The 14,170-nt window shown below is 43.5% G+C and overlaps 1 protein-coding gene and 1 long non-coding RNA gene across 11 annotated transcripts in view; one reads left to right on the top strand and one right to left on the bottom strand.

Moving 5' to 3' along the window:
* Positions 1-4,434, bottom strand: part of AP3M1 (adaptor related protein complex 3 subunit mu 1) — a 149,077-nt gene extending 144,643 nt beyond the window's left edge. The window contains exon 1 of one of the 6 annotated variants that reach the window (XM_086921824.1): positions 4,344-4,434. The gene's annotated coding sequence lies outside the window, so the exon portion shown is untranslated. Of the gene's footprint in view, positions 1-4,206 lie in introns of all 6 variants that reach the window. The other 5 variants (XM_086921828.1, XM_086921825.1, XM_086921829.1 and 2 more) reach the window with 5 other exon arrangements.
* A 45-nt stretch (positions 4,435-4,479) lies between these two features.
* LOC147711020 (uncharacterized) lies at positions 4,480-11,284 on the top strand. Of its 5 annotated transcripts, none has more exons than XR_015295888.1 (3): positions 4,480-4,604; positions 6,403-6,602; positions 7,090-11,284. It is a non-coding gene; the product is annotated as an uncharacterized LOC147711020 (long non-coding RNA). The 5 variants fall into 5 exon arrangements; XR_015295887.1 differs by having other exon boundaries at positions 4,482-4,505; XR_015295889.1 differs by having other exon boundaries at positions 4,485-4,505; positions 6,406-6,602.
* The last annotated feature ends 2,886 nt before the right edge of the window (positions 11,285-14,170 follow it).

Raw genomic sequence — 14,170 nt, 5'->3', positions numbered from 1 at the left:
CTAGTTTAGAAGAACAGTCCCAGAAAAGCTGTACCCAATGCCCACAAAATAAAGTATATATTGACACTTTTAGGCGAGACAGAGAGATGAGGTAGTTAGTTAAGGATGGAGCAGCAGAGTGGTTCTCCCTCGTGCCTTTACTGTTGAGAACTTAAAAGAACTATCTCAGATCTGGGGATAGCTCGGCTGTTACAGATAAAGAATGACATGAAGTTCAATATTAGAGCTGCATATCACTGTGCAGTACTACAATTGGAAGAAGGGTGATGCAGGGCAAAGGGTATTTGTTGGAATAACAGAAGTGGCAATGGGAAAAAGATGAATAACCATGCGCAGAATCAGTACAACAGCAGGGTATGTTAGACGTTAGATGAGGAGTGACAAAGCTGACCAACACCAGTTCTGAAATACAGCACTACCTGGTAGGTTGGCGGAGCACTCGCAGAGTTGTGGGTTTCTCATAATTGAGCAACCTTAGGGTCAGCACTGAGGAAACTGTGTTGATCCAAGTAGGTTTTCATCACAAAAAAAAACAAATGAATGAAAAACAAAATATCCTTTATTGGAGGGATCAAACGTACACATACCACAAAAGAAGGGTGGATTCCAATAATGTCACATTCCATCCTTACGTTACGCAGCCTCCAACAAAAGAAGACGATAAGCCCTGCCAAGTATCACGCATTAGGCGTTAGACTAATGCATTTTAGCGTGGTGTTCCGCATCACCGCACTGAAATGCATAGTCACGCATATAGCGCCTCCTCCTCAACTGCCAAACTGCATGGAACCTGGCTGCTAATACACTATTTTAGTCAAATGACTGAGAAAGCTGGAGCAGCAGGGCGCTCTGCGCGCTGGCTGTGCTCTAGCTGTTACTGCTACAATGTAACAAATGCCATCAATCACCGTGCAGCCCCGGCATATTCCGGAAGCTGACATCGATGAGGTCCAGCCACGCCAACCCGATCCCACCTGCAGTTTACTGGACCACGGACTGTGCCTGGCGGCTGCCGGATTAATACACAGCTTCCTAGAACACACCTGCTTGACTGAGGCAGCCTCAATGATGCCCCAGATGGCCGCGGATAGGGTCTGAGTCGGTTTACTGCAGCCAGCCGCCACCAGCTGGCTTTTGCCGACCCTCTTGACGCTGCAAAAATGTAAGTGCCCAGCCTAGCGCCAGATCTGACACACAGGCACATTAGCCACATACAGTAAACACGTGTGCCTTTATTAATATTTATGTTAATGTGTTTAAATTAATTGCGTCGCGCGGCCTGCCACGGGAGCGGGGGAAAAAAAGTTCCCGAGAGCCCCTGGCCTCCGCAACCACGTGGATCCTGCGTCTTCAGCAAGCGAGTCAGAACTAACAGGTAGTTTGTTGTTTATCTGGGCCAGGGTGCAAGGAAGAGGCCACATGTCACACCTAAGTGGTTAATTAAACTGGCTTCCGAGCTGGCAGGCGGCGGCACCTGGGCCTACTCGTATCGACCACGTCATCATCAGCAAAACAGAGCCCTGCTGCTGCTCCGGGAACAGCTGCCATCCTGGGACCGTAATAATTAGGGGGTCATTAAAAAAATAATCATGTCCCAAAGAGCAGAACTGTGCATTTGTTAGAGGTATATTTTTTGTTCTTTGACTAAATATTTACCTCTAATGACTTTATTATCGGAATGGAGTTATAGTCTAACTTGGTCTTAATGAGTGTCACTGCGTTAAATTGGTAACTACTTCTGCAGCCATTAAGAATGTTAACACATTTTGGGTCTGTAAAGGAGAAGAAATATTGGTAAAAGCTATTGTCAAAAGTGTTCTTAATTTGCACTGCAGTCATTGGGTTATGCGAAGGGCTGGTTCCAAGAAGAAGTTATGAAAAAATGAAAATTGCCAGAAAACAGCTATTGATAGTTGTCATTAATTTGTTACAAAGTCTCAAACATAAGCCAGTGAAATGTTACCCAAAAATACCTGAAAGTCTATAAATGTTACACATGGGAAAACTGAAAACCTGGCTTCTATGACCATACCGTCCAGAAACCAGAGCACTCACCCCCTATCTAAAACAACTTAGTGAACCTACAGAAACCCAGGTCAAACAGGATTACTTTAGAAGCCATCCCAGAGTCATTGCATGATCATCCAACTACCTTAGAAGTCATTTACACGTCATCAGACATCATGAAGCTCTTGAAGACATCAGCAAGCTGCAGAAGCTCAGCCTGATGATTTGAGGAGGACTTGAAAATGAGTATCTGATGACTTTAGAAGGTGTCATTCGTGATGATTAAAGGATGACTTGAAAAGGAGTACCTGATGACTCTAGTAGGCGTCATTATTCGTGATGATTTAACCCCTTCGCTGCTCATGACGAGCTCAGCTCGTCATGAGGCACACTGGAGCTGTGCTTATGACGAGCTGAGCTCATCATGATGCATGGACTAGAGCAATTTCCAGCACAGGAGGGGAATTGCCTTAGCAGCCAAGGTGTTAACCCCTTCCCTGCTCATGACGAGCTCAGCTCGTCATGAGGCACAGTGGAGCTGTGCCTCGTCATAAATTATGTAAAATAGCAATTTCCAGCACAGGCTGGAAATTGCCTTAGCAGCCAAGGTGTTAAGGAGGACTTGAAAATTAGTATCTGCTGACTTCAGAAGGTGTCATTATTCCTGATGATCTGAGGATGACTTGTAAATGACTCTCCGATAACTTTACAAGATGACATTGTTCCTGATGACTTTGGGGTGATTTGAAAATAAGCATCTGAATACTTCAAAGGTACTATTGTGTTTTCAATAAGATGTTTTTGCGTCTGGTGATTTTAACAGGAATTGTTTGTCTATTTAACCCCGTCGCTGCGGCGGCTATTCCGCCGCAGCCCTAAGGGGGTGGGGCGGCCGCGAGCCGGTTCCGTGCTTGTGACGGAACCGCTCCGTTACGGCTCGCGGGTGAGCTGTGCTTGTGACGGAACGGTTCCGTCACGGCCCGCCCGTTCTTTAGAACGTCAGCACAGGCGCGGAATTTGCGCCGCGCAGGCGCTTCGGCAGGGCCGTGACGGAACCGTTCCGTCACCAGCACAGCCCATCCGTGGCTCGTGACGGAACAGTTCCGTCACGAGCATGGAAGAGGTTAAAGAGCACGTCCACCACTTTGGTTTCAGCTTTCCAGAAAAATGCAAACTGTTGGATGATTGCACAATGAATTGCAGATAAACGTCTGACCTCCTGCAGCTGGGAGCCCCAAAACCCAAACACACCCTGAACCCCCAAATTAACCCTTGCACCCCAAAACCCAAACACACCCTGAACCCCAATATTAACCCTGGCACCCCAAAACCCAAACACACCCTGAACCCCCAAATTAACCCTTGCACCCCAAAACCCAAACACACCCTAAACCCTAAAATTAACCCGGGCACCCCAAAACCCAAACATACCCTATACCCTAAAATTAACCCCGACACCCCAAAACCCAAACACACCCTGAACCCCCAAATTAACCCTTGCACCCCAAACACACCCTAAACCCTAAAATTAACCCTGGCACCCCAAAACCCAAACACACCCTGAGCCCCCAAATTAACCCTTGCACCCCAAACCCAAACACACCCTAAACCCTAAAATTAACCCTGACACCCCAAAACCCAAACACACCCTGAACCCCCAAATTAACCCTTGCACACCAAACCCAAACACACCCTAAAATTAACCCTTGTACCCTAAAACCCAAACACACCCTAAACCCCAACACTAACCCTGGAACCCCAAAACCCAAACTGAACCCCCAAGTTAACCCTTGCACCCCAAAACCCAAACACACCCCAAACCCCCAAATTAACCCTTGCACACCAAACACAAACACACCCTGAACCCTAATATTAACCCTTGTACCCTAAAACCCAAACACACCCTAAACCCTAAAATGAACCCTCGCACCCCAAACTCAAACATGCTCTAAACCCTTAAATTACACCTGGCCCCCCAAAACACAAACCCACCCTCAATCTTAAAATGACCATGTACGCCCTAAAATCCAAAAGCCCTACAAACCCCCAAACTTTTTATGAATGCGGAATGCCGGGAGGCGCTGCTGTGATATGATACTTTCTGTACCCCCAGGCTGCACTTCCTTCCTAGAGTATTTCCATAAACACATAGTTTAGTGGAATCAGATTGTTAGACTCTTTAAACAACGGCGGACAGACATGCTCATGGCCCGAGGATTGGAGTCTTGCAAAGGAAAACAAGCTTTGTCGTCATGGTGACTGCCGAATTCACTCCATCACAATACTAAAATACATTTCAAAAAAGCAGAGCTGCCTCGACACAATGACAAAATCACCTCCTGTAAACCATCAATCTACCGGCTGGCTGGGACTCGAACAGCAGCAGCTCTCGCACCTTTTCATATACCGGAAGCCGGTGGATTCCTCTAGCAAAAGCCTACGCACATCCGGAGCGCCGGAAGTGACGTCATTGCTCTGCGGCAAGAACGAAGACTAGAGTGAGTGCAATGGCAATGGCCATTAAAGGGACAGGTGGATTGGCATCGGTCTCTTTGTTTTTCCTCAGACGCAGCTCCCTGCATGTGTGTGCTTCGTATGTGTTATAATTAATGCCTGCGTTGCAATGTGTGTGTATTATGTGTGTTTGATGTTTGTCTGTATCAGCCAGCCTGCTTGTTTAATATGCTCCTTTTGTGTTTGAGCATGTGTATTTTTGTGTATGTGTGAAGTAGTGCGTGCTTTTGTAAGTTGTGGAAAATTGCAAAACGCCTAAAAAATGTGTTTTACAGCAAGTTCTTCGCCGTAAGGAAAAATAAATTACTGCCCGTGTATTGTAGATCCCATGTTGGTTCCAGGTGCACCTGCGTGTATTCAAGATTCTCGACCAAATGGAACAGTTTTCGATCTACTGAAAAGTTGTCAATCAAAGAAGGCTAAACACATTTATTTATGTGAATAATGTATATTGTTGAGCATTACTTGTGACCTTGCAACTTGTAGTGAGCTTTCATTACTAAATGAATGTGTGCTCTATTGTTGAATCCTGGTCACGTTCCCCAAGCTGTGTAGTGTGCAGAGCAGCACATCTTCTAAAACACTGGCAGTTTTCATGGATGCGTTTCAAAGCATAAGGATAAATGCTTCAAATAACTTAGCCGTTGTAATGCTGGTTCCTTATTTTGTTTGCTATTTGTGTAATTGAAAGGCCTGGTTGCCTGTGGCAATTGAGGTTTACGCCCTATTTAGGAAACCTAGTCCGACGCATTCCAACGTCTTGCAATGTCTACTTTCGCAAAACAGGCTATCATTCTGGTTTCGTTCCATGTGCATGCAATGTTTTTAACTTGTTTGTATATATTATTGAGACAGGGCCAATTACGTATTCCCTGTTTGCGCTAATTTACCTTGATCGCTAAGATCTCCGTAAAAATGAAGCAGGTCTTGTTACATCTGCCACTATCGATCCCAGCCATATATTATCCAGTTACAACCTGACCTACTACTGAAGTGCAGAGGGATCGAGCCCTGAGATAAATCACATTTCTCTCTCTCCTTTCTCTCTCTCTCTCCTTGCGCTCTCTTGCTTCTAGCATTAAGGTGAAAGCACGCACAAGTTGCAGTAACGCGTGCCTTCCCCATTGATTGAGATCTTATAAGAGGTTTCCCCATGCCCTCTTCTCGTTTGAACTGCGGGTACTGCAAGTGTCAATGAGGTATGGGATCCCTGTATGTTAAATTGCATCTCTTACGAAACTTCCAAACACCTCTGACAAAACACTTATAAGGTCCCAGAGGGGAGACCTATTGGCTATGCCAATGCTTTTGCTTTATGTGTTTGCCATTGTAATGCCTTTTGTTTAATTTATAAAGCCATTACATATTGCACAATTAACGTACAATACTACTAGCAAAGCTAATATCTTTAGCTTAATAAAAGGTGAAACCTATTGCATTTTTAACGCTTGTCCTTTCATGTTGGGGGTGCCGGTGGGCAGAGGGTAGCAGGCATCTGACTCTCTATGCATCTGTGGGGATAGGTAACTTGATTTCCGTCACAAACCCCAGTGTGAAAGTTCACTTATTGATAGTTCTTCTATTTCTCTCATAATGCCTCTACTTTGCTATTACTATTTGTCCTGAGCAGCAAGACCTAAGCATACACTCTGGCTCTCCGAAAATAAAGTTGATTATTAGGTAATTTCTTCAATGGCCTTCAGTGCATGCCCAAACACTTCTTTGTAGTCCAAAATCTAGGCATATTAGAAATTGCACCAGGTCAGTGTACTTTTTGGGGTGCTTTTCTCCAATTAAATCTGTTAATCAGTTTGATATGCTTTGTATTTTACCTCTGAAACTTAAACCACACACAAACTAATTCCTGATTTTTATATCTAGCAGGACATAATCATGGCTTCATTCAACGTCCTGTTTTTCACTTGCGATCATTCTGTGTGTGTTCGAAAAGATGGTGACTTCCTGCTTTTGGACAATCCCGGGGAAGTTCTTTGTAAATGGCTGGTCGAAAATGTAGATGAAGCTGGTCGGCCAATCACCGAAGAGAGATTTTAAAGCTACGATTCTGTTCCAATCATCTGGTAAGCACAATAAGTAAACCTTTATAATAAGTTTGCAACTGCAGGATAACGGTACAAATTACCAACCTGTTTCAGTAAAAACCTACATTTGTGATTAATTAATCCAATAATGGACAGTAAAAATGAACATGTATGTCCCCACATATGCCTTGGATTGCTCTCCAGAGACAAATGTAACACTTATGAAAAGGACTGAAACGTTTAGCTTGTGGCACTACTATAAGGCAGCCATTTTTGGATAAACTATTTTTATTTAGGCAACTTTTTTTCAGGAGGTTCAAGTTCTGTCTTACAATGTGTACTGTCTATTAAGGAAAACTTACTTACTTGGTTATGGATAGATTGTACATTTGTCCTTTATTATCAATACCTCTTTATTTATATATTATGGCTAGAGCGTGAAGATATATTGCAAGTGGTCAATGTGTTCTTTTCTGTTTTGAAGTTTATATGTAAATATATTTTTTTTCTCTTGCTTTTTTTTTAGTGAAGAAACAGTATCTAATGAATCAGGATATTTTTCAAGAGATAATTGCAAGCTTTTCTGGCACAACAGAGGGTCTAAAACAGGTGTTACTTCAAAGGGCACTGGAGAAAAAGCAGATGTTAATGAACTGTGGCAATCGGGGAAGCGCTGGTAGACTTAAGAGGGTGTTACGCGAACTACAAGAGGAAGAAATTGCAGAGAAAAGATGCAAGGACTAAAAAGCCAAGCATAGTGGACTGGATTATATAAGAGTTGGTAACAAAGCTCATGCTGAAAGCACAACTTCTCAGCCTGGTGATGCAAGTTCGCTGATGAATTTGCAGAAACTTGAAAACCTGTCCCTTTTAGCAGGGGTGGCTAGTGTCCTTCATCAAAAATCCACAGCTAAAAATGACGCATCAGACCGTGAAAATGAACTTGTCTTGGAGTCCCGCTTAAATCCAAATATCAAGGACAAAAATATGCCCCCCTTTCACCACGTCATCCTAGAGTAATCAACACTCATTCTGAAAATACAATGGGGCCACTCTGATGTAATCAATAGCCATCCTGAAGCTGTCATGGGATCAATCCAGAGTAATCCACTTCCATCCTGGAGTGGTTATAGGATCATCCTGGAATAATTGACAGTCATCCTTAAATTAGCTAGAACCCATCCTGGAATAATTCTCCCTCATCCGGAAGTTGTCAATTAGTATTCGTGGAGTTGTAAAAGGTAATCACTCCCTGCCAGTAAAAGTCATCAGAACACCATCCTACTGTAGTTTTTGTGATGAGTCTAGGTTCGTCATCACATTTACATTTTTTTGTCCTACAGGCATACTTCATGATGGCTTGGGATGACTTCCCCAGATAATTGCCGGAATAGCCTGACTGTAATCATCAGATGAGTCCAGAATGACTCCAGGATAATCTTCCTTTTTGACATGGGAAATGAGTTAACTGGCTGGTGAGATCCAGTTTCTCTGTGCAGATAGAGACACAGCAGACTAATCACAGGGCACTCTCTGATGCAGTTAAACACTGTTACTTCCTCCAGCAGCAATTGCTCCGACGAACTGCCATCACAAGTCAACCTGGTGTACTGAATATCAATACGCATAATCTGCATGGTGCGGCTGAGATTATCTTCTGAGCACCTATAGTGTTTGCCTGCCCTCTGTTGTTGAGCACTGCTGTCATGCAGTCTGTGTCCCATTAGCATTCCTCCATTTCTGGTGCTTTGAAGCAATTTAAAGATATAATTAGAGCTTTTTGTTGCTCAGTGGGTAGTAATTTCTAATTTGTGTATGTTTCCTTCATCTTCATTGCTTGATTTTGCTCGTGAGGAAATGTCACTCATATTCGTTGAAATGTCACTGATAATTACACTAAAATTATGAAAATGTCACACACAGCAAACTAAAACCTTGGCAGCTATGAACGATCCATGAATTGCACGCTATCAATTTTAAATCACGAACTAATACCAACACATAGAACCTTGCCTTCTACCATAAAACTATTCACTGCGAATAAACATGGGCTTTACGGGCTGTCAGGTAAAAATAGTGCTTTTTGGTACGCTTTGCGGACACCTGCACTTTCAATATATTTCTGAATCTTTTCGCATGCTATAACTTCACAAGAACTTTCGGTCATTTGATGAAGTCTTTGAAAACGGGAGCCGTTGGGAGGACCCCACCTCTCTGTCCCCAAGGAGACGGTAGCCAGGTCCACCCCCAATTACCTGAGCCGGTGGTACTCTAGAATCCCTTTTCCTTAGCCTCTGGGTAACAGGACTGTGCTCGCCCTTACCCGGGGCTGCGGAGGAATATACAATTGCCAATTACCTGGGTCGTGCACACCCAGCAGCTCTCAGATCAAGTCAGGTGAAAGATTCACCCACAGGTTCCTTGGTCCGACTCCAGGCTGACACATCATCCAAGATGGCGTCGAGAGGCCCCCGCCCAGGCTGCCTAGGCATTGCCTGCACACAAAGCTAAGGGAAATTGAGAGAGGACTATAGGAACTACGCCTGAAAGCAAAGTTAAGGATTTTATGTGCCAACTGAACTGACATCTCTCCAGTCCACGAATATTCGAGGTAGATAAAATGTAGGCATAGTCGCAAGAGGCTAATTTACAACTCTAAGCAAAGTTTCTGAATGTGTGTAGCCTCCAGGCTTCCCCTATTCATCGTGATTAGTTAAGCCATTTACCGTGTTTTCCTAGATTTCTGTGATTTGTAGTCTTGTTCTAGCTGAATTCCAAGAAAAACAAGCATTGGCCAAGCCAGAAGGTCTTGCCTATCCGAGATCTATTGGCTTTGCTAATGGTTTTTAGCTATGTTGCAAATGAGTGAAAGTAAAGAAAAAAGGCTTTATGACACAGCCACCGCTGTGTCATAGCGTTTAATTGAAACAAAATACTTGAAGGTATGCTGCACTGAAGCCAGCGCTGCTGTATAATCTATGCTATAACGTCTCTGTAGATTTATAGTCTGAGGGCAGCAATCGCTCTCCTGACCTTTGCATGCGGCCCCCTTATCAAAACAGGCAAGCACTTATGTACAAGTCAATCAACATGAAAGAAAGCAAGTAATTTCAATGCGCAGCTGGTCAGTGCCCGAGGTGTAGCTTGGAGGGAGCCGACTTTCAACACATGTTGTGGGGATGTACAAGTCTAGGGGCGTATTGGAAGGGAGTACTGGATCTGTTGTGCCATATAAATGACCGGACATTAGAACTAGATATGGGAGTGTTTGTTGCACTGGTTCCCACATACCACCAGAACGAAAGTGACCAGTAAATTTATAGACCTGGGCCTCGTATTGGCTAAAAGAGAAATCACAATGCACTGGAAATCGGCAAGGAGGCCAGGGTTGGGAAGGTGGCGGGCGGAGATGCTAAAATGGGCGCAGAGCGAAAGTGCGCTTAGGCTGCAGCAGGCCCTGAGAACGAATAATGAAAAGGCGCTGGAGGCGGCGAGGGCTTGGGAGGCCTTAGTGGTGCTATTGAAGACCCCAGAGTCAGAATCAGGGGATGGGTCGGAATTGGAGGAGCCCACGTGAAGCATTGGTTCAAGGAGAAGGAGCTGGGACCTGATTGATGGACTCAATGGTGATTTCTGAGTAGCTATGTTTAGACCTGTACTGTAACACTGCAGTTCACGATCACTATTGCATTGGATTCTAGCGTCCAGTAATTGCTGATAAACTAAGATACTGAGGCACACCGGTGGTGGGGGGGGGAGGTATACGGGTGGGGGGATGCAACCCGAAATGGTTGATATTTTCAGTAGTAGAATCCAACTGATGTTGCATATTGTAAGTGGGAAGATCCCTTTTACGTATGTTCCTTTTTGGAAACTCAATAAAAATATGTTTTTTTAAAAAAATGAAAGAAAGCAAGTTACTGGGGTGTCCTGCTCAGTTAACTTTTGGACCACTTTTATTTTTAAATACATTCTGCAACAAAAGTGTAAAATATGAAAAAGCCTCTTCACAAATTCCTAAAATGTACTGTATTCACATGCAGAACTGTTTCATCTTAGTAGTACATCAGCCTAAATCAGTGCAAGTCTTTTTTAGGGTAGAGCCTAGCATTTCAGTGCGCATGCGCTGCTCGCTCTGCGAGGCATGCTGTAGAGGGTATGTAGAGGAAGTGCTGTGGAATCCTCCCCCACTCTCCGCTCATATTTGTAATTGGCTGGTGACAATGTCCTTGGTAAACGCTGGCTTCCGTTTCATTATTATGATGCTGTAGTAAGGTATGTTGTAGAAGTGCCATGGAAGCCTCGCCCACTCTCCGCCCATATTTGTAATTGGCTGGTGTCAATGTCCTTGGTAAAGGCTGGCTTCCGATTCATTATGAGGCTTGTTAGTCCCGCCTCGGTACCACCCTGTCTCCATTTGTTGCCGCCCATAAGAACTGGACCTTTTACTTCGCTCCTAACACGGCATGCTTTATCAAAGGTGAGTGTTGTGAGTTAATTTCATGCCCTTCTTCTTCCTTTGCTCTTTCCTCTTGTTCAGCCTATGATGCCTATGGAATGTGATGACTGCATGGAATGTGGTGTGCAGGGAGTTAGGCAGTTGATGTCAGCAGGCTGAGCAGGAAGGTTATCCTGCTCGGGATACTTTACAGCTTATTCCATCTTGCTTATAAAAGGTTCTTGTAACTTACCTACAAATAAAGTTACTACTTGGAACAAACTACCTGACTTCATGAAGACTCATACTTTACTACAGTGAGCACTATTTACTTTATTGACAATGGCAACTGTCCTACTGCAGGCACGACGTGCTTTGGTGCCTTCTTTACTACCCCCCTCCCTCCCATTGTTCATGCCTTCTCCTCCACTCCCGTTGTCCGTGCCTTCAAATAACCGCCCACCATCCCTCCCGTTGTCGGCATGCCTACCGTGCCTTCTCACTCACGTTGTCCGTGCAGCCCCTTACGTTGTCCGTGATCACTACCATTTGTAAAGCAATAGGTCTTGCATGAATGCGAGTCCTATTGCATTGCAAATGCTTGTTTTAAGGAATAGTTTTCAAACATGGATTTTTAAATGTTTATGTTTCCACCCACCCTGACAATACCAATAGTGAACCCTTTGGATGGCTTGGGTTGCTATCTTACATGAACCACATTTTAGTGAAATCAAATGTTGGAGAAGTTTTTGTACAGTGCACATCCAGAAGGTATGTATTTCAAGATAGTATTATATGTAATAATAAAGACCAGGCATTGGCAAAGCCAATAGGTTTTGCCTATGCAAAATCTATTGGCTTTATCATTGTTTTTTGTACATGTTGCAGAAGACTATAATAAAGATGTGAAATAATAGAAAGAGCTACTGACTTGTTGAACCAGTTCTTCAAATAAAAAGATTTAAGAAAAACAACTTTAATTAGATTGCGGTGTTATTTATAGAAACTGCTTTAACACGGATTGCTTCACACATTATAGCTTGATGGTACTTTGCGATTGTCATCCTCAAGCACAGGATGGACAGCTTCTAGATAAGTATCTTCTGAATCTATGACTTGGGTAACCGGGTTCGAGTCTCAGTGTGCTACTGAAGGTAGATTTGAATGAAGATATCACAAGGTCTCGTAGCAGGAGTGTCTTTAGTCAACCTCTGATCTCCACGCCTTGAACAGGAATAATACCAACCATCATATTCAACCATCAACCCAAAGAATCCCCATGACATGAACATTCCGGGAATGAGCCCAGTAACCAATCAGTACACATGGAGGGAAAAGGGTAGGTGAAAGAGAGGAATGAAACACAGGAATGGGAAAGGGAAAGCAAAGAGTATTATACTGTGATATGTACATATGTATTAAAACATCGCATCTCCATTCTTGACAATAGTCAAACAATGTAAAGGTTATTCATCAAACAATATTTTCCTTGACGGAATTATAGACCTAGGAGCAATTCTCACCCGGTTGGCTATAGTGTCCTTACCACTTGCTGCCGGGCTATCATAGTATACAGAGCTTTCTTCTGTCATGGACTCATCAGTGACCTCATCCTGTGGTTTCAAGCTCTTTTCATTTACACACACATTCTCCTCAAAGAACATCCCACTCCCCACTTCACTAGGTTCATCTATGAAATCACGATTCATACCATTTCTGCAATACACAGGCATTTTTCCACTCTCATCAAGAGTGCATTTAGACAACCTCTTCATGCTCCAGCATTGTCCTTCTTGGGTGCTCACACTCCTCTTATTGGTTTTGATCACTTGGATGGGTACAGAGAATTAGCTCATGCCATTACTCATTCTTCTGCTCCATCTAATTCTCACGAAGTCACATGCAGATATGTTGCATGGAGTGACTTTATGTGCTATGTTATATTATCTTTTCGACATGCTCTGCTTGTCGCTGATCTTACTTCGGATAACATACATGTCACACTCATTCATAACCTTGTGGTTTGAGAATTTGAGACAGATTAATGAGGTGGGTTGTCTCCATTTCAAAAGCATAAAAGGGGATACCCCTGTGACTGTGTGAGGTGTGATTCTATATGCCCACAACCTTTGGCAAACAAATACCAAGAAAGGAATTTTGACCACCACAGCCAAGGGTATTCCTTCCTTCAAATAACGATTTAATCGCTCGACCAAACTGTTGCATTGTGGATCATATAAACCTGTACATACATGCTTTATCTTGTGAGTATGAAGAAACTGTGTCATCTCATTTGAAATACATTTTACACCCTTGTTTGTGACCAATTTCTCAGGGTAGCCTTCTCTACTGAATATTTCCATGAGAAATGTAATCATAACACTGGTGCTTACATATTCCATAAACTTTACCTCAGGCCACTTGGAATAATAGTCTATGAGGACTATTGTGAACCTCATCTCACCTGGTAAGTTCACCAATGGTCCCACAATGTCTAACCCCACCTTTTGCCATGTGCATTCCGGCCATGGCATTGCTTGCATCGATGAAATCTAGGTCTTGCAATTTTTGTCTGCAACTTTGCATACATCACGCTGTCTTAAAACCGATCAGCATCAACATCTATTCCCTGGCACCAGTAATAGTCCCACTTTTAATGCAGTCATTCTCATGTGCCCTTGGTGACTCCATTCAAAGAGATGGTTCCTGTGAGAAAGTGGCTCTATATATACTGGACCAAAGTAAGGTACAGTGTGTATAGGGTCCACAATACCCAGAGGTATGACAGAGGTTAAAGTCAGGTCTGACCTTACTCTCCAAAGTGGTAGCTTGGTCGAGCAGTAAGGCAGTACCAGAGTACAGTGTAATGTCGTATTCTAATCTAGGACCCCGATCGACCCTATGACCTTATGCCCCTATACGGCTATAATCCATTTATTTCCCTATAATGGCATAAACGTTCAAGTGTGATATTACAGAAACTTGTCTCTGACCTCACCCGATCAGAGCCACATTCCTCCTGCAGCTTCCTCTGCAGCTCATTAGCAAATGACACAGCTGAAGCCACTATCTTAGATTAACACTCCGAGTTCTTCAACAAGATAAAACTCAGCAACCTGGGAAATCCCCGCTTGCTATGTTTTGATTAGTAATAGAACTCTAATGAGCA

Source organism: Lissotriton vulgaris, chromosome 5 (assembly GCF_964263255.1).
Source record: "Lissotriton vulgaris chromosome 5, aLisVul1.2, whole genome shotgun sequence".
Classification (NCBI taxonomy): Eukaryota; Metazoa; Chordata; class Amphibia; order Caudata; family Salamandridae; genus Lissotriton; species Lissotriton vulgaris.
This window is presented reverse-complemented; position numbering and strand designations above follow the sequence as displayed.